General features: G+C 43.3%; 1 long non-coding RNA gene across 1 annotated transcript in view; it reads right to left on the reverse strand.

Moving 5' to 3' along the window:
* Positions 1-18,823, reverse strand: part of LOC129493888 (uncharacterized) — a 28,977-nt gene extending 10,154 nt beyond the window's left edge. The window contains exons 1-2 of the long non-coding RNA XR_008661224.1: positions 18,668-18,823; positions 831-911 (exon numbers count right to left, since the gene is read on the reverse strand). This is a non-coding gene — a long non-coding RNA (uncharacterized LOC129493888). The remainder of the gene's footprint in view (positions 1-830; positions 912-18,667) is intronic.
* Between the last annotated feature and the right edge of the window lie 552 nt (positions 18,824-19,375).

Genomic DNA, 19,375 nt, shown 5'->3' on the forward strand with positions numbered 1-19,375 from the left:
TTCTTACTGCCTGTGACACTGAAGGTCTTTGCTTTCTTTCTTTCTTTTCTTTTCTTTTTTTTTTTTTAAGATTTTTATTTATTTATTAATGAGATAGAGAGAGAGAGAGAGAGAGGCAGAGACACAGGCAGAGGGAGAAGCAGGCTCCATGCAGGGAGCCTAACGTGGGACTGGGTCTCCAGGATCACGCCCTGGGCTGAAGGCGGTGCTAAACCACTGAGCCACCCGGGCTTCCCAGGTCTTTGCTTTCTTAGGCTAATTATGGTAGTGAATTTTCTGGATCTTGTGAGGAATGCATCCTCTGCACCCTCTTTTGGAATGCTTCTCGTATCCATGGTTAAACCCCAAGAAGATTTAATTGGTTTGAGTCCCTGTTGAGATTAATATAAGATCCTATTTGTCAATGGCCAGATAATGGATCCTCTGAATTGGCTGTATTGGAAAGAGAACATTTTAGAGAGCTCTCCTCGAGCAATGGTCTTATTGGTATCATTTTTGTGGAAAAAAAAAAAAAAACAAAAAGAGGACACAAAAGAATGTAATGGCTAGCCTCAGGGACTCCCTTAGCAAGGTGAAAGAACAGAAATTAGACTTAGGACAAAAATTAAAGTCCACATTCCACAAAAAATTCCCCTTCTCAAAATCCTGCGGCATCTGCCTGTCGTAGCTTCCCTTTTTCTTCGAGGTTTACAGAGAGCATTCTGACTCCATCTCCAGGCCCAGGGTACTGGTTACCTGTGTAAATGCTGAGGGCCAGGAAGTGAATTTAGCAGAGGCAGGGAGGTGGAGGGAGGGCGGCAGGTTGTAGGGCTCCCCTTGCTGTTTCTTACCACTCTTCCTACTCTCCAGGGCTCCGTAATCAGCTCTGCCAGCCTCAAGTCTTCCGATGCAGTGACTTTTCTGGGAATATCCTGGATCCGGACCACAAAGAATTCATGCAAACAGAGACAAGCAGCAGAACTTTAATTATTATTATTATTATTTTTAAAGATTTTATTTATTCATGAGAGACAGAGAGAGAGAGAGAGAGAGAGGCAGAGACACAGAGAAGCAGGCTCCATGCAGGGAGCCCGACATGGAACTTGATCCTAGGACCCCAGGATCACGTCCTGGGCCCAAGGCAGGTGCTAAGCCACTGAGCCACCCAGGGATCCCCCGAACTTTAAATTATAAAATCCTTTTACCTCCACTTCCAGAACATGTTACCAAATTTAGAGAAGCCTTAGAAAGATCACCGGCCAATTGCAACCCCCCTCACAGGGACGGAGATTAGCTGCTAAGGGGTGTTCTTTCCACCTGTAATTATACTGTAGTTAACAGGCAAGCCAGATGGCTCCTTGAGGAAAACCACCCTCCTCACGGAGTAAACAGATGACCAGATTTCCCCTATGTGCTCCTATAAATGATGTTCAGGGGCTAATGGAAGCAATAGTAGAGGTTTTTTTTTTTTTTCAGTGAATTGGCCCAAGTTTGAATTGTGCACTCAGGAAGAAAGCCTTTGTTAAATTACTGTATACAGACTTTACAAAGGCATAGTGCATTAAATCCTGAAGTTCTAGAACATAGAAATCTTTTGATTTCCATCTTAGTTGGACATCTTCTCACTGATAAAAAGAAGCAAATGTAAGATAATGTAGTTGGTCGGGCGGATCAGCACCTCAATATCATTTAGGCTTCAACCCAATTCTTTGAGAAATTAAAAGCAACTGTCATAGGGTGCCTCGGTGGCTCAGTTAAGCCTCGTTTCTTCATCAGGTCATGATCTCAGGGTCCTGGGATCAGCCCCATATCAGGGCTGTCTGCTCAATGGGGAGCCTGCTTCTCCCTCTCCCTCGGTCCCTCCCTCCACTTGTGCTCTCTCTCTCTCTCTCTCTCTCTAATAGATAAATAAAAATTTAAAAAAATAAAAGCAACTGTCTTTTTTTTTCTTTTCTTTTTTTTTTAAGATTTTATTTATTTATTCATGAGAGACACAGAGAGAGGCAGAGACACAGGGAGAGGGAGAAGCAGGCTCCCTGCAGGGAACCCTTTATAGGACTCTATCCCAGGACATGGGAATCACACCCTGAGCCAGAGGCAGAAGGTCAACCACTGAGCCACCCAGGCGTCCCTTTTTTTTTCTTTCTTTTTTAATTTTTAAAAATTTGGGATGCCTGGCTGCTAAGTGGCTGAAGGTCTGCCTTCAGCTCAGGTCATGATCCCCGGGGTCCTGGGATCAAGTCCTGCATCCGGCTCCTGCTCTGCAGGGACCCTGCTTCTCCCTCTGCCTCTCTCTCTCTCTCTCTCTCTCATGAATAGACAAATAAAATATCTTAAAAATATATAAAAAAATAATTTTTAAGAAATTTATTTATTTGAGAGAGAGCAGCAGGGAAAGGGAGAAACAGGCTCCCTACTCATCAGGGAGCCTGACACGGGGCTGGATCCCAGGACCCTGAGATCATGACCCAAGCCAAAGGCAGATCTTCAATTGACTGAGCCATGCAGGTGCCCCACAACCGTCCTTTTCTTACAAATCTTTGCAAAACCAGAAATGCAGCTCTAGGGCAGCCCTGGTGGCTCAGTGATTTAGCACCTTTAGCACCGCCTTTCGCCCAGGGTGTGATCCTGGAGACCTGGGATCAAGTCCCACTTCGGGCTCCCTGCATGAAGCCTGCTTCTCCCTCTGTCTGTGTCTGTGCCTCTCTCTCTGTGTGTGTCTCTCATGAATAAATAAATAAAATCTAAAAAAAAAAAAAATGCAGCTCTAGAAACAATTCAAAGTCCACCTATCTTTACTATCCCCCAAAGCTCTTCTATTCATCTCAAAATACTTGCACATATTGTAAAAAATGGGGATACTGGAAACAGAATTGTCCTACACTTAAGAAAATAAGGAAATTTTATTTATGTTTATTTAAATTTAATTAACATATAGTGTATTATTGGTTTCAGAGGTAGAGATCAGTGATTCATCAGTCTTATATAACACTCAATGCTTATTACATCACGTGCCCTCCTTAATGCCCATCCCCCAATTACCTTCCCTTCCAGCAATCCTCAGTTTGTTTCCTATGATTAAGAGTCTCTTATGGTTTGTCTCCTTCTCTGATTTTATCTTGTTTTATTTTTCTCTCCCTTCCCCTGTGATCCTCTGTTTTGTTTTGTTTTTTCTTTTTTTAAAGATTTTTATTTATTTCAGAAGAGATGAGAAAGCGCTCGAGTGTGTGTGGGCAAGAGCGGGGGATGGGCAAAGAGAAGCATGTGGGAGGAGAGGCAGAGGAAGAAGCAGACTCCCTGCTGAGCAGGGAGCCCAGTGCTGGGCTTCGGGGTCATGAACGGAGCCAAAGGTATAGACTCAACCGGCTTAGCCACCCAGGCACCCCTCTCTGTTCTGTTTCTTAATTTCCACATAATGAGTAAGATCATATGATAATTATCTTTCTCTGATTGACTCATTTTGCTTAGTGTAATATCCTCTAGTTGTTCCATCCATGTCATTGCAAAAGGCAAGATTTCCTTCTTTCTTTCTTTTCTTTCTTTCTTTCTTTCTTTCTTTCTTTCTTTCTTTCTTTCTTTCTTCCTTCCTTCCTTCCTTCTTTTTTCTTTCTTTCTTTCTTTCTTTCATTCTTTTCTTCCTTCCTTCTTTTCTTTTCTTTCTTTCTTTTTTCTTTCTTTCTTTCTTTCTTTCTTTCTTTCTTTCTTTCTTTCTCTTTCTTTCTTTCTCTTTCTTATAGCTGAGTATTCCATTCTATATAGTACCACATCTTCTTTAACCATTCATCTGGATATGGACATCTGAGCTCTTTCCATACTTTGGCTATTGTAGACATTGCTACTATAAACATTGGAGCACTATCTGTCCCTTCAGATCACTACATTTGTATCTTTGTAGTAAATACATAGTAGTGCAATTCCTGGGTTGTAGGGTAGCTCTATTTTCAACTTTATTATTATTATTTTTTAGATGTTATAATTTATCTGAGACAAAGAGCATAAGCAGAGGGAGCAGCAGAGGGAGAGGGAGAAGCAGCCTCTCTGCTGAGCAGGGAGCCTGACATGGGGCTTAATCCCAGGACCCTGGAACCATGACCTGAGCCGAAGGCAAAGGCTTTAACCAATTGAGCCACACAGCGCCCCTATTTTCAACTTTTTGAAGAAACTCCATACTGTTTTCCAGAGTGGCTGCATCAGCTTGCCTTCCTACCAACAGTGTAAGAGGGTTTCCAAGAAGGAAAATTTAAATAAAAATTTCTCTAGACCTTTGATAAGAGGTAAATATACTCCAAACTTCGTGGAGAAAACTTGGATACTTTCTCTACTCCTTCGTGGTATAGATTTTCTACCCCACCTTCTGTAGGACCTGATAACCAGCTTTTTGAAATGCAGGCTTTAGAGTTTTCTTTTTTTTAAAGATTTATTTATTTATTCATGAGAGAGAGAGAGAGAGGCAGAGACACAGGCAGAGGGAGAAGCAGGCTCCATGCAGGGAGCCCGACGTGGGACCCTGGGATCATGCCGGAGCCAAAGGCAGACAGAACGCTCAACCACTGAGCCACCCAGGTGTCCTGAACATTTTATTTTTTAAGCTCCACACCCAAAGTGGGGCTCAAACTCGTGACCCGAAGATCAAGAGTCTCGTGCTCTACCAACTGAGCCAGCCAGGTGCTCCTAGGTAGAGATTTTCTATCAAAAAGATAAAAAAGGAACTATTTGTAAGTTAGGCTAATTAAATATCTTAAATGTCCTCTCCACAAATATTAGTAAAAAGCCTTAGCTGTGGCACTTGCTAGCTCAATCAGTGGAGCTTACGACTCTTGACCTTGGGGTTAGGAGTTTTATTTCTTGATGGTATTGCCAATATTAATTTGCAAAAGAGATCTATTCAACTGGTTTAAAATAAGTGCTTATATGAGTTAAGTATTCCTAAACCCTCAGAAATATATTAGGAACAATTTCAAATGCTTTTTTTTTTTTTAAGATTTGATTTTGTTATTTATTCATGAGAGACACAGAGAGAGAGGCAGAGACACAGGCAGATGGAGAAGCAGGCTGCATGCAGGGAGCCCGAAGCGGGACTTGATCCCAGGACTCCAGGATCACGCCGTGGGCTGAAGGCAGGCACTCAACCGCTGAGCCACCCAGGGATCCCTCAAATGCTTTTTAAACATATTTTTTTTTATTTTTTTTTTATTTATTTATGATAGTCACAGAGAGAGAGAGAGAGAGGCAGAGACACAGGCAGAGGGAGCAGGCTCCATGCACCAGGAGCCCGATGTGGGATTCGATCCCGGGTCTCCAGGATCGTGCCCTGGGCCAAAGGCAGGCGCCAAACCGCTGCGCCACCCAGGGATCCCCCTCAAATGCTTTTTTAAGTTCACATAATCTGGGAAAATATTCAGTAACTGAAGCTAATTTAAGTTTATTGTTTTTTTTTTTTTTTAAATTTTTATTTATTTATGATAGTCACACAGGGAGAGAGAGAGAGAGGCAGAGACACAGGCAGAGGGAGAAGCAGGCTCCATGCATCAGGAACCCGACGTGGGATTGGATCCCAGGTCTCCAGGATCGCGCCCTGGGCCAAAGGCAGGCGCCAAACCGCTGCGCCACCCAGGGATCCCTATTGTTTTTTTTTTATTGGAGTTCAATTTGCCAACATATAGCATAACACCCAGTGCTCATCCCATCAAGTACCCCCCTCAGTGCCCATCACCCAGTCACCTCCACCCTCAAGTGTATTGGTTTAATTAAACTAGGCATGTCTTCAGGGGCACCTGGGTGGCTCAGTTGGTTTGAGCATCTGACTTGATTGCAGCTTAGGTCATGATCTCAGGGTCCTGGGATGAGACACTGCACTCACCAGGGAGTCTGCTTGAGATCCTCTCTCTTCCTCTCCTTCTGCCCTCTCCCCTCAATCATGCTCTCTCTCTCTCTCTCAAATAAATAAATACATCTTAAAAAGAAATAGACATGTCTTCAGAATTCTCAGCATTAAATATAATGTAGAAATACAACTTTTATTCTGCTTGGGTTTACTAGTCAAAAAATTCACGTTATCTCTGTTACAAAATTTTGTTGTTGTTTGGTGGGCAACAAAGCAAAGTTTACTGAGGGGTGGTATAAAGCTTCTGAAGAGGGAGGGGACTTGAGAGGGTTGCCCCTGTTACAAAATTAGTCAGCAAGAAAAATAGCTTAGGATGATGGCTGACTCCATCTAAGAACTTTCACAAAGTTCTTCTGGGTCGTCTAAGCATAATTGTTGGGAACCAGTGGCTTAGATAGATGTAATTGGAATAAGAACTTTTAGGTGAAGTTTTCTGCCATAATTATGTTTTATGGTCTGTATACTTAAAAATACCTTCCAAAATCAGGGGTGTCTCAGTGGCACAGTCAGTTGAGCATCCAACACTTGGTTTTGGCTCAGGTTGTGATCTCAACATTGTAAGTACCCTGGCCTCGATCATGCTCTCTCTTATCTATCTAAGTCACTGGTTCCCAACAATTATGCTTAGATGACCCACAAGAACTCTGTGAAAATTAAATGGCTGGCACAGTTTGTGGAGCTAGAGACTCTTGACCTTGGGGTTGGGAATTTGAGCCCAGCATTGGGTGTTAGAGATTATTTAAAAATTAAAAAAATCTTAAAAATCGGGATTCCTGGGTGGCGCAGCGGTTTGGCGCCTGCCTTTGGCCCAGGGCGTGATCCTGGAGACCCGGGATCGAATCCCACATCGGGCTCCCGGTGCAAGGAGCCTGCTTCTCCCTCTGCCTGTGTCTCTGCCTCTCTCTCTGTGACTATCATAAATAAATAAAAATTTAAAAAAAATCTTAAAAATCGGGAAGCCTGGGTGGCTGGCTCAGCAGTTGAGCCTCTCTTTGGCTCAGGGCAGTGATCCTGGAGTCCCAGGATCGAGTCCCACATCGGGCTCCCTGCATGGAGCCTGCTTCTCCCTCTGCCTGTGCCTCTGTGTGTGTGTGTGTGTGTGTGTGTGTGTGTGTGTGTGTGTGTCTCATGAAAAAATAAATAAAATCTAAAAAAAAAAAATCTTAAAAAATATACTATGAGTAATAGTAAGGGAAACAACTCTGTATGCAAGGAAAGTAAGATGTGTTTTTAGTAAGAAGTGGTATGAGACCTGAAGATATATTTTGTCAAGGGAAAAAAGTAAATTTGTCCCAAAGTAAAACTGGTTATTTCAGAATAGGAAAGAAGAATAAAGGACAAATGGTATAGAAAGTTGGGAAGAGGGACGCCTGGGTGGCTCAATGGTTGAGTGTCTGCCTCCAGCTCAGGGCGGGGTCCCAGAGTCCCCAAATGGAGTCCCACATCAGGCTCCTTGTGGGGAGCCTGTTTCTCCCCTCTGCCTATGTCTCTGCCTCTCTCTGTGTGTCTCTCATAAATAAATAAATAAAACCTTAAAAAAAAAGTTGGGAAGAGGGAAAGAAAAGGAGAGAATTTTTTTAAATTTTATTTTTAAATTTTTATTTATTTATGATAGTCACACAGAATGAGAGAGAGAGGCAGAGACACAGGCAGAGGGAGAAGCAGGCTCCATGCACCGGGAGCCCGACATGGGATTCGATCCCGGGTCTCCAGGATCGTGCCCCGGGCCAAAGGCAGGCGCTAAACCGCTGCGCCACCCAGGGATCCCAGGAGAGAATTTTATCTCATGTAATCACGATAAAATTTGTGTCTGGCTAAAATTTAATTGTTATTTTAAGGGTTTTAAAAATAAACCTTAATGTCAATAGTATACTTATGTAAAATGAACCTAATTTTCTTTCATCTACTCAAAGGAAAAGTTTTGCTGAACTATTTATTGGTCTGCTCTTGATAATAAGAGATTGTAAAAGGTTTCTCTTTACCTTTGTTGTTTTAAAGATTTTATTTACTTAGAGTGAGAGGGAAAGAGAGCAAGCATGAGCTGGGGGTGGGGGGACAAAGCAGGGTAGAAGCAGGCCCCCTCCTGATGGTCAAGAATCCCCTGGGTGGCTTAACCAACTAAGCCACCCAGGCGCCCCTTTTCTTTACCTTTTAAGTAATCTGTCAAGAAAGCAAAGATTTTGTGTTTTACCAAAATAATTTCCTGTTCTTTAATGTTTTATTTTTCAAGATTTAAGGATACTTTTTTCCCTTTTTTTCTTAAACAAACTATGACTTATAGCAATTTGGTAAATTATACCTTTGTAAACAAAGATGAAACATTTACCTTTTCTCCCTGCTTGATCCCTCCAGAATTGGGAAACTTAGTGAATATTCTTTATGATAGTATATTTGTTTGCTTAAGTTCAATAAGAATCTGTTCTCCTTATAATAGGGCACAGTTCGAAACATTGGTTATATTATCAAGGCTTTCCCTGGAATGTCCTATCTGAGAATAAAATGCATAGATTCATCAGATGTGATCAGATGGGTTTAAGGAACTAATGTTGACTTTATAGATCCAATAAAGGCCCTTAGGAAAATTGGCCTGGTACCCTGATTATGGGATTCCCACAGTTTTACCAGGTAAGGAAGGATGATTACTCTCTGGCAGGCTCAGGAAACTTAGGATATTTTGGGGACCTCAGAAAAAGAAGAATCTGCCCAAATCTATACATATTGCCGATAAAGTCTGATGGTGGCCCTTAGCCTTGAAAGGCTTTTAAAAGTCCAATATGAGGGCAGCCGTTTGTAGTGCAGGGGTTTGGGCAGCGCCGGTAGTGCAGTGGTTTGGGCAGCCCCGGTAGTGCAGCGGTTTAGCGACGCCTGCAGCCCGGGGTGTGATCCTGAGGACCTGGGATCGAGTTGCGCATGGGGCTCCCTGCATGGAGCCTGCTTCTCCCTCTGCCTGTGTCTCTGCCTCTCTCTGTGTGTCTCTATGAATAAATAAATAAAATCTTTTTAAAAATAAATAAATAAATAAAAGTCCAATATGAGATTCCTTATGCAAAGTTCCAGCAAAGCGGATTTGAAAAAGCCTCTATGGTCAATAATTATTCTTACTTCACGTAAGTAAATTATCAGGCCAAGTTATTCAAACTAGGCTTAATTTGCAAACAAATTAATCTTACTGTGGTTATTTTTGGTAGAAGGGGGGTGACTAGAGAGAAAATTATGTCTCAGTGGAAACTATTGTATACCCTTGTGGATATCAGATTCTAGTCCTGCTAATTATCTTTCAGGTTTTTACCTGTAAACTGGCCTGGGTCCTGAATTCTTCTAGTTTCCTCTAATATTTGGCTACAGCTCTTCAAACTAACATTCCCAAATTTCTGACTGTTAATGTATATAAGGAATCCTTTTTCTAATTTTTTTAAAGATTTTATTTTATTTTTTTAATTTTTTTTTTAAAAAGACACAGAGAGAGAGAGGCAGAGACACAGGCAGAGGGAGAAGCAGGCTCCCTGCAAGGAGCCTGATGGGGGACTTGATCCTGGTCCTGGGATCACTCCCCAAGTCGAAGGCAGATGCTCAACTGCTGAGCCAACCAGGCGTCCCTAAAGATTTTATTTTTAAGTAATATCTACACCCAACATGTGGCCCAAACTCACAGGCCCGAGATCAAGAGTTGCATGCTCTACCGATTGAGCCAGCCAGGGGCCCTGTGTAGTCTTCTACTTGTTTGACCCTTCTGACTTGAAATCATGGAGAACTAAAACTGCTCTTTCCCCAAAGCCATGCAAGACGCTAAGGCTGGACAATTTGATATAAACTTCAAAGAAATCATTACAGTAGTTCATGTATGGACAATCTTCATGCCTCATGTCACTCAGAAAGATCACCAGAGACATTCAAACTGCTAATCAGAAAAATCTATCAGGTTGCCACTGCCCTTGCCCACTCCATCTGAAGAGGTTTGGAGCCAGATATCTAGAAATCTTCTCAACTGGCTGCCTTCAGAACTCAGAAGCTGGAAGTATAATCTTCTTCAATCATTAACCATTGTTTTCCTTTTGTTTCCATAGAAATGCCTGTTATTAAATATCTTATTGCACAATAGCCCTAACTTTGGGAGCCCACCTGCATTTCTGCCTCCTAAAATGAGCCACAACTGTTTAACTGAACAGGTCTATTCTTGGGACTAAGAGACGGGTTCAGTGAGGTGGGGCAATTTACCAACTCAACTGATGAATTATGGAGCTTCCTGGAAAAGTTTCAAAGGTGGGACTGGGGGATCCGTAGGTGGCTCAGCAGTTTAGCTCCTGCCTTTCCACACAGGGCATGATCCTGGAGCCCTGGGATCGAATCCCACATTGGGCTCCCTGCACAGAGCCTGCTTCTCCCTCTGCCTGTGTCTCTGCCTCTCTCTCTGTGTCTCTCATGAATAAATTAAACAAAACAAAACAAAAACAAGGGTGGGACTGAAAGGGAACAGAATATGCCACCCCAAAATGTGCCACTTTGGCATGTAGATTATTTTGACCTGAAAGAAATCAAGTCCCAGCAGACTCAAGAAAAACTTTTATTTATTTATTTACTTACTTATTTATTCATTTAAGATTTAAGATTTTATTTATTCATTCATGAGAGACACAGAGAGAGACAGAGACATAGGCAGAGGGAGAAGCAGGCTCCCTGCAGGGACCCGATGTGGGACTCCATCCCAGGACCCCAGGATCACGACCTGAGCTGAAGGCAGATACTGAACCACTGAACCACTCAGGTGCCCCAAGAAAAACTTTTACCTCTCCCCTAATTGCCTAAAGGAATTTAAATGGGGAGCCTGACCCAGAAAGAGAGTTATTGCCAGAGATTATTATTATTATTATTTTTAAATTTGAAAGACTTACCAATATGGCAGGGCCAACATCTGCCGAGGAAACATCTGCTCTTCTCATCTTCCTGCAAATTGCCCTCCTCCCCTTTGAAGCCCCAGCCCCATCTCTTTCCTTAACATGTGAGCCTCCATTGCCTGACTGCCTTTGGGTCTCATATTTTTATGGAGCTTCTGTACATACAAAATTCAATTAGTTTTGTTTATTCCTGTTTATCTGTCTTATGTCAATTTAATTATTAAACTAGCCAAAGAACTTAGAAGGGTATAAGAAAAATTTTTCCACCCTCACACAGGCATTTAGGATTTTATAGTTGTGCAGACTTTTTTTTTTTTAAGATTTATTTATCTATTTATTCATGATAGACACAGAGAGAGAGAGAGAGGCAGAGGGAGAAGCAGGCCCCATGCTGGGATCCCAATGTGGGACTTGATCCCAGGACTCGAGGATCGCTCCCTGGGCCAAAGGCAGGCGCTAAACTGCTGAGCTACCCAGGGATTCCCCCCCCCTTTTGTTTTTTAAGATTTTATTTATTTATTCATGAGAGGCAGAGAGAGAGAGAGAGAGGCAGAGACACAAGAGGAGGGAGAAGCAGACTCCATGCAGGGAGCCCAACATGGGACTTGATCCTGGGTCTCCAGGATCACATCCTGGGCTGAAGGCAGCGCTAAACTGCTGAGCCACCCAGGCTGCCCAGTTGTGCAGACTTTTAAATTTGTTGTTAGTGATGATGAATCAAGGGACTTTTTCCTGTATATGGATTTCTAAGATCATGTACCTTGAGAATGAACTGCTTTGTTTTTTGTTTCTTAAGATCGTATTTTGTGTTGTTTTTTAAGATTTTATTTATTCATGAGAGACAAAGAAAGAGAAGCAGAGATATAGGCAGAGGGAGGAGAAACAGGTTCCATGCAAGGAGCCCGTTGTGGGATTCGATCCCGGGAATCCAGGATCAGGCCCTGAGCCAAATGCAGATGCTCAACAGCTGATTCACCTATATGTCCCCATATTTTTGTTTTTTAAGTAATCTCTACACTCAACATGGGGCTCAAACTTACAACCCTGAGATCAAGTCTCATGCTTTACTGACTGAGGCAACCTGGAGCCCCAGAGAACAAACTGCTTTATTTTTTATTTTAATTAATTAATTTGAGAGAGGGAGAGTGTGTGTATGGGGAGGGTGAGGGACAGAGGGATAGAGAGTCTTAAGTAGACTCTGAGCTGAGTTTCAAGCCTGACAGGGGGGCTTGATCTCATGACCCTGAGATCACGACCCACGCCAAAACCAAGAGTCAGATACTTAACTGACTGAGCTACCCAGGCACCCCTAAAGTTTAAAAAATTATAATGAATTTTCAACATACAAAAAAGTAGGAAAATATGATTCCTCGTATACATTCAACAACATTTATTCCCATTTTTCAATTTTTGTTAAATGATTGTTGTTCCACAACTGGATGGGGGAGGCACACCCAACAGGTAGGAACCATCTTGGAAGTATCTGGGGAAACTGGTTTCATGGGCAGGTTGAGAAATGTATGTTTGCCTAGGTAGCTAGGATACTTTGTGAAAGGTAAGGGTGGGGAGGGAAGGCTGTGCTCCACCTCAGCTCTCCACCCGGCCACTCCATGAGGCTAGGCATGGGATAAGCTGGTTCACTCTGGGAAGCTGGCACTAGTACCATGATGAAGTTGTCTCCAAACAGTGACACCAGTGTCCATCAAGAGTAAGGCATACGGCAGTCAGGCTCATACTTATGACACCAGGAACTGTCTGGCACAAAATTTTAATGGAAATCAACAGACTGTGTCCCCAAAGGAGCAAGTGCAGGAGGGTAGAGGGCCTCTGGGTCAAGTACTCCAGACCCTCCCTACTCAAGTGGGGCTGTGGGCCAGGGAGCTGGTTAGAAATGCAGAGTCTTGGGCCCTACCCCAGAGCTACCAAACCAGAATCTGCATTTTATTTTTTTTTAATTTTTTTATTTATTTATGATAGTCACACACACACACACACACACACACACAGAGAGAGAGAGAGAGAGAGAGAGAGAGAGAGAGAGAGAGAGAGAGGCGGAGACACAGGCAGAGGGAGAAGCAGGCTCCATGCACCGGGAGCCCGACGTGGGATTCGATCCCGGGTCTCCAGGATCACGCCCTGGGCCAAAGGCAGGCGCCAAACCGCTGCGCCACCCAGGGATCCCAAAGGAGATCTGCATTTTAACAAAGCTTCCAGTGATTCCTGGCACATTTCACTTTGGAGAGTTGCTGCTGTAAAGCACTCAGAGTATGGCCTGTTGGAGGGAAAATTACCCCAAATTTGTAATCTCAGCAATTCTGGGTTGGCAAGCAGTTGGTCCAGCCCTTACCAGAAAATGCATAAATTCCTTTGGCAAGACCCTGGAGAAGGAGTCTCCAGATATCCAACATCACCTCCATTCACAGGCAGTTCACCAACTAGGCAATACCTCCTTTAGTCTTCAGTAAATCACTGTTGGAAGGGTGTGGGCTGTGGGCATGGCAAGGGGAATCTTCTTAACTGAAGACCCTGCTGAGACTATCCCCTTTCAGTTGTGCTGGTGGAAATTCCAAGCCCTGAAGTTTTAGGAAAACTTTTCCTGTGTTATATATAAACCCATTTTCAGCCCATGTTCAATGGGCTGGCTAGTATTTGAGAAAAAGAAAGTATTTGAAAAAAGACTTAGTAGTACATGCTAGTCATTAATTTTTTTTAAAGAATTTATGTATGTATTCATGAGAGACACAGAGAGAGAAGCAGAGACAGGCAGAGGGAGAAGCAGGTTCCATACAGGGAGCCTGATGCGGGACTCAATCCCGGGACTCCAGGATCATGCCCTGAGCCCAAGGCAGGTGCTTAAACCGCTGAGCCACCCAGGGATCCCCCTCATTAAATTTTTTTGAAAAATGCTGACACCCATACAAATACAATGCAGAAGCCTTGTCTCTTCTCTCCCTGCTAATGCTACCCTGAAGGTACCCTTAGCCGTTTGCTGTGTATCCTTGCAGATCTATCTCTTTGCATTTAAAAAAGCTACACACACACACACACACACACACAGACACACACACACAAATAACAACAACCACACACATGCATGTACACACACACACACCCATGCTTCCTGCAATCTTTACACTTTATCTTTTTCTCAGCCTTTTGCATTTCCTTCTCAAGAGAGTACTATTTGAGCATTCAAGCCTCTATTGGCTAAACTAACTGATTTTGAAAAAGTAGGTGAGTCTTCCAGGTCAAGCAACTTTAAGTGAGGGATGCGTAGAAGGCAGCATTTTATTAAAAAGAGCTAATGCTGTCCTAAAATTAAAACCTCTATGAAAAAAAAAAACCCTCTATGTATAGGAGCACCTGGGTGGCACAGTCAGTTAAGTGTCAAACTCTTGGTTTCAGCTCAGGTTGTGATCTCAGGTCATGAGATCAAGCCCCAGGTTGGGTTCTGTGCTCAGCAGAGTCTGCTTGGGTCTCCGTCTCCCTCTACCCCTCCCATGCACAATCTCTCTCTTTCTCAAATAAATACATTTAAAAAATTCCCTATGTATGTAACTCATGAATCCTCAGAGCCACCTCATGAAGGACTATTATTATCCCCATTTCACAGAGGAGGAAACAGATACAGAGAGGTGGAGACACTTGTCTAAAGTCACTCAGCTAGTGATCAGCTAGCTGGGGTTTGAACCCAAGCAGCCTGGCTCCCAGGTGTGTTCTCAGGACACCTTGCTGTAGTCATGGAGATGTGTAAATCTTGGACTGTATCCCATTTCTGTGTCCTTTCCACCTTAGGGCTCCCAGGTCCTGGGACAACTCCCATGTGCAGCTCATCTACCCTACCCCTCCTGTCCTACCTGTTCCACTCTGGACCTTGGAGAACTTAGTTGATGTTTTCTAGATTGTGTAGAATGGGGTAACAGCACTTACCTCCTTGGGTTCTTGGGAGGATTAAATGAAGAGATGCACATAAAGTATCAGTGAATGTTGACCATTGATTTTGTTATTATACATATGAGTTCAAGGGCGGAGGAAGAGGCAGGGGAGGGGACCCACCAGTTGAATAGAGACATCTGGGACACAAGGGGAGGTATGTTAAATTCCTACCCAGAGTGGGATAAGGAAAAAGGAATGATGGGGCAGAGATCTTCCAGATATTTTCTTGGACCTCAGAATACTCATGTACCCTAAACCCCTTTGTGAAAAGCTAAGGTATGGGCGCTTGGGTGGCTCAGTGGGTTAAGTGTCTGCCTTCAGCTCAGGTCATGATCTCGGGGTTGTGGAATGGAGCCCTGCATCAGGTTCCCTGCTCAGTGGGGAGTCTGCTTCTCCCTCTCCTGCTCTACCTACTTGTGCTCTTTCTCTCTCTCCGTCAAATAAATAAATAGGATCAGAAAGAAAGGAAAGAAAGAAAGAAAGAAAGAAAGAAAGAAAGAAAGAAAGAAAGAAAGAAGAAAGAAAGAAAAGAAAAGAAAGAAAGAAAGAAAAGCTAAGGTGATGGGTGAGGGATATGGATGGTCAATTCGTGTTCTCTTTCGTTCCAATACTCCGCAGTGTCCTGTCAATGATATGCAAGGATACCCCAGGTAGGAGATCGCTGTAGGCCAGCACCTAGGCTCTAGTGCCTGTGTCCAGGCCTCTAGCACTTCAGGGCCCACTGGCTGGGCTGGACCCAGGGCAGCAGAGCCCCATCTCATCATGGTGGCCCCCAACTACCAGCAGCGTCCTGGGGCGGGGGCCACATCCACTCATCTCTACCCCTGCTGCTCCTGCTCCAGGGCTCCATAGGAACACAATAATAGAGGCTGATTTTATGAATATTCTCTGTAGCCTTTCATACAAATACAAATGCCTGTCAGAGAAAAAAAAAAAAACACTAAATTTTGGGACTGGAACTCCTTAAGCCTGGAATCCTAGAACCTACCTCCAGTTTAAACCCATGTTGGCCATTTTAGACTTTAGATGAATCTTAGATAAGGTGGTCAAATAATGTATCATCCATACTAGCGCTCTTCAGTTTGCTAATATCTGTCTTTTGGTAAGTTTTTCTGGAAATAATTCCAAACATACAGAAAAGTTGCAAGAATACAAATAATATAAGATACTCCTATATCTTTTATTCAGAGCTGCCTATTTCAATAGTTTCCCTATTTACTTTCAACCTCTCTCTCTCTCTCTCTCTAAATATATGTATATATACACACATACATATAGACACACTTGTATACATACATATACCTATTCATATATACATATGTGTATATACATACTTTTTAAAGTTTATTTCTTTATTTGAGAGAGAGAGCACGTGCACACACATGAGCTGGGGGAGAGGGAGAGGGAGAGAACCTCCAGCAGACTCCTTGCTGAGTGTGGAGCCAATTCAGATTTCAATCCCATAGTCTCAACATCACAACCCAAGACAAAACTAAGAGGTGGATGCTCAACCAACCCAGGCACACCTATACATACTTTTTCCTGAAACATTTAAAAGCTAGTTGCAGGGACACCTGGGTAGCTCAGCAGTTGAGCGTCTGCCTTGGGCTCAAGGCATGATCCCGGAGTCCCGGGATCGAGTCCCACATCGAGCTCCCTGCATGGAGCCTGCTTCTCCCTCTGCCTGTGTCTCTGCCTCTCTCTGTGTGTCTCTCATGAATAAATAAATAATAAATAAAATCTTAAAAAAAAAGCTAGTTGCATATATTATGGCCCCTTACTCTTATTTATTTCCTAAGAATAACAAAGTTATCCTACATTACCAAAATTCTTTTATCTTCACTAAATATAATTTTGACATAATATTTGCATTTGTTCTATTTATATTTCAACTTTATCAATTGGTCCAAAGATATTTCTTTTTGTTTATTTTATTTTATTTTATTTTGAGAGAATGAGAACACAAGGTGGGGTAGGGCAAAGGGAGAAGGAGATAGTTCCAATCAGGTTCCATGCTTGGCACGGAGCTCCACACAGGGCTCAGTCTTGTGACTCATGAGATCACAACTGGAGCCAAAATCAAGATTCAGGCCCTTAACCATTGAACCACCCAGACATTCCCAAAGACTTTTTTAAAATTTTAATTTATTTATTTGAGAGAGGGAGAAAGTGCACAAGCAAGGGGGAGGGGCAGAAGGAGAGGGAGATGCAGGTTCCCATCTGAGCAGGACCCTGGAATCATGCATGACCTGAGCCAAAGGCAGACACTTAACCAACTGAGCCACCCAGGCGCCCCCCGAAGATGTTCTTAATAGCAGTTTTTCCCCTTCCAGTGCAGAATCCTGTCTAGGATCAGATACCACATTTAGTTGTCCAAAGCAGGAGTTTGGGGAGTGAAAGAGGGCACTACTAATAATTATGCTAGAAAGAGACAAAGCCAGTGTGGCAAAAGATTGGTAACTGTAGAATCTGGGCGAGGGGGTAAATGGGCATCCACTTTGTTTACTTTCATATGTGTTTAAATTTTTTAAAACACAAAGTGAAAAAACAAGCCAAATAAGCAAACTGAAAGGACAAGTACAGAGACATAAAACAAGACTGCTGGTAAACTGAGCATCTGGCTGCCCTGTTTTTCAAGGTTCAGACTGTTAAAGAACAAAAACCCAACTGAATAAATGTGAAGATCTAATTGGCTTTATTCAGTAACTTAGGAACTGGGCAGGATCCTATTTAGCAAGGGGAGGGGTACCTCCAAGAGTTGTACCAAATGGAAGGTTTTTATAGGAAGGTGGGTCGGGTGAGGAAGTTATTAGCAAAACAGAAGAAAGGATTGCTTCAGGCAAGGTACTTTCCCTGGGGAGGGGGTCTTTTAGGAGGATTGTCTCCTGTTCCTTGTGGTGGGGGTAATGCAGAGGGCCCATGTGATGGATTACCTCAGTGGTGCTTAAAGAAAATTGGGGGGTGGGGTGGCACTGGCTCAGTCAGAAGAGCTGGTGCTCTTGATGTCAGGGCCCTAAGTTCCAGCCCCACGTTGGTTGTAGAGATTACTAAAAAATAAAAAACTTCAGAGAGACAGGCTAAGGCTGCCATTTCTGGGGGAGGTTCAAACTGCAGTTAGGTTAGGTATTAAGCCCAGTTCGGTGACTTGGCCTTGTGTTGCCATGTTGGGCCTGTGCTTTTCTTTTTCCTTTTCTTTCCTTTTCTTTCCTTTTCTTTCCTTTTCTTTCCTTTTCTTTCCTTTTCTTTCTTTCTTTCTTTCTTTCTTTCTTTCTTTCTTTCTTTCTTTCTCTCTCTCTCTCTCTTCTCTTTCTTTCTTTCTTTCTTTCTTTCTAGTTTGATTTTTTATTTATTTAAATTCAATTTGCCAACATATAGTATAACACCCAGTGCTCAACCCATCAAGTGCCCTCCTCATTGCCCGTCACCCAGTTACCCTATCCTCCCACCCACCTCTCTTGGGCCTGTGCTTTTCTTTTGATTTCTTTTTATTTTCTTTTGAGAGGGAGAGAGAGAGAGAGAAAGCTCCAGCAGGGAGAGGGGCAGAGGAAGAGGGAGAGAATCCAAAGCCATGTGGGGCTTGATCTCATGACCTTGAGATCTTGACCTGAAGTCAAGAGTCTGATGCATGGGGATCTCTGGGTGGCTCAGCAGTTTGGCGCTTGCCTTTAGCCCAGGGCATGGTCCCGGAGTCCTGGGATGGAGTCTCAAGTCAGGCTCCCTGCATGGAGCCTGCTTCTCCCTCTGCTTGTGTCTCTACCTCTCTCTCTGTGTGTCTCTCATGAACTGAGACATTCATTCTCAATGAATGAATGAATGAATGAATGAATGAATGAATGAATGAACAAACAAATAAATATATATTTTTAAAAAGAGTCTGATGCTTAACCAACTGGGCCACCCAGGAACCCCTGTGTTTTTAGTAAGACTTGGAGTGTCTGTTAGGATTGAAGCATTAGCAGAGGAAAGAGCTTCTTACCTCGATCTCCTCCCTGTTGGCCATTGAGATGAAATGAACTATTTTTTGAAGGGAGGAAGCTCCTGGAGGATTTCTAGGTTTCCTGATTCCAGGTACTCAGGCATAGTCTCCCCAAGAGTGAAGTGAACTGGGGAGGTGTTGGAGGGGAGATGGAGAAATGAGGGGTGAGGAGCCCTGACCAGTCTTCCCAGCCAGGCCCTGATTTTTCATTTGTCACTAGAGGGCCTGGAGGTGTTGGGCGGGGCATCCACTCCTGTAAACTTCACACCTGCTTCCAGCTGGGGCAAAGCATCCTGGCAGAAGCTAGATCAGTCCCCACACCTCCCTGGGCCTCCCAGCGGTCTCCCTTGTGTCCCTGCTACTCCCATTTTTGTTGTTTTTGCTTTTGTTTCTGCCAACTTACTTTTGTTGTTGTTGTTGTTGTTGTTGTTGTTGTTGTTTTCAGGTAATTAATTACCTGAAAGGTTTATTTCCTGCTCATGCTTTGTTTTTAGTGAAGATCAGCAGTGGGTTCAGCTTTACATAATATTTCAGACACTCAGAACAATTGAGGCAGACTCCACCATACGTTACCGTGAACAATGTACTAGAACAAATGGGGTTCTTTTTGGAGAAGGAGTGAAATGAGTTTGTTTCTTTTGTTTGCTCATTTGTTTGTTTTGGGTTAACTTGGTCCAGGGAGGAGAAACGGAATAACTCTGGGTGCTC

Source organism: Nyctereutes procyonoides, unplaced genomic scaffold (assembly GCF_905146905.1).
Source record: "Nyctereutes procyonoides isolate TBG_1078 unplaced genomic scaffold, NYPRO_anot_genome, whole genome shotgun sequence".
Taxonomy (NCBI): domain Eukaryota; kingdom Metazoa; phylum Chordata; class Mammalia; order Carnivora; family Canidae; genus Nyctereutes; species Nyctereutes procyonoides.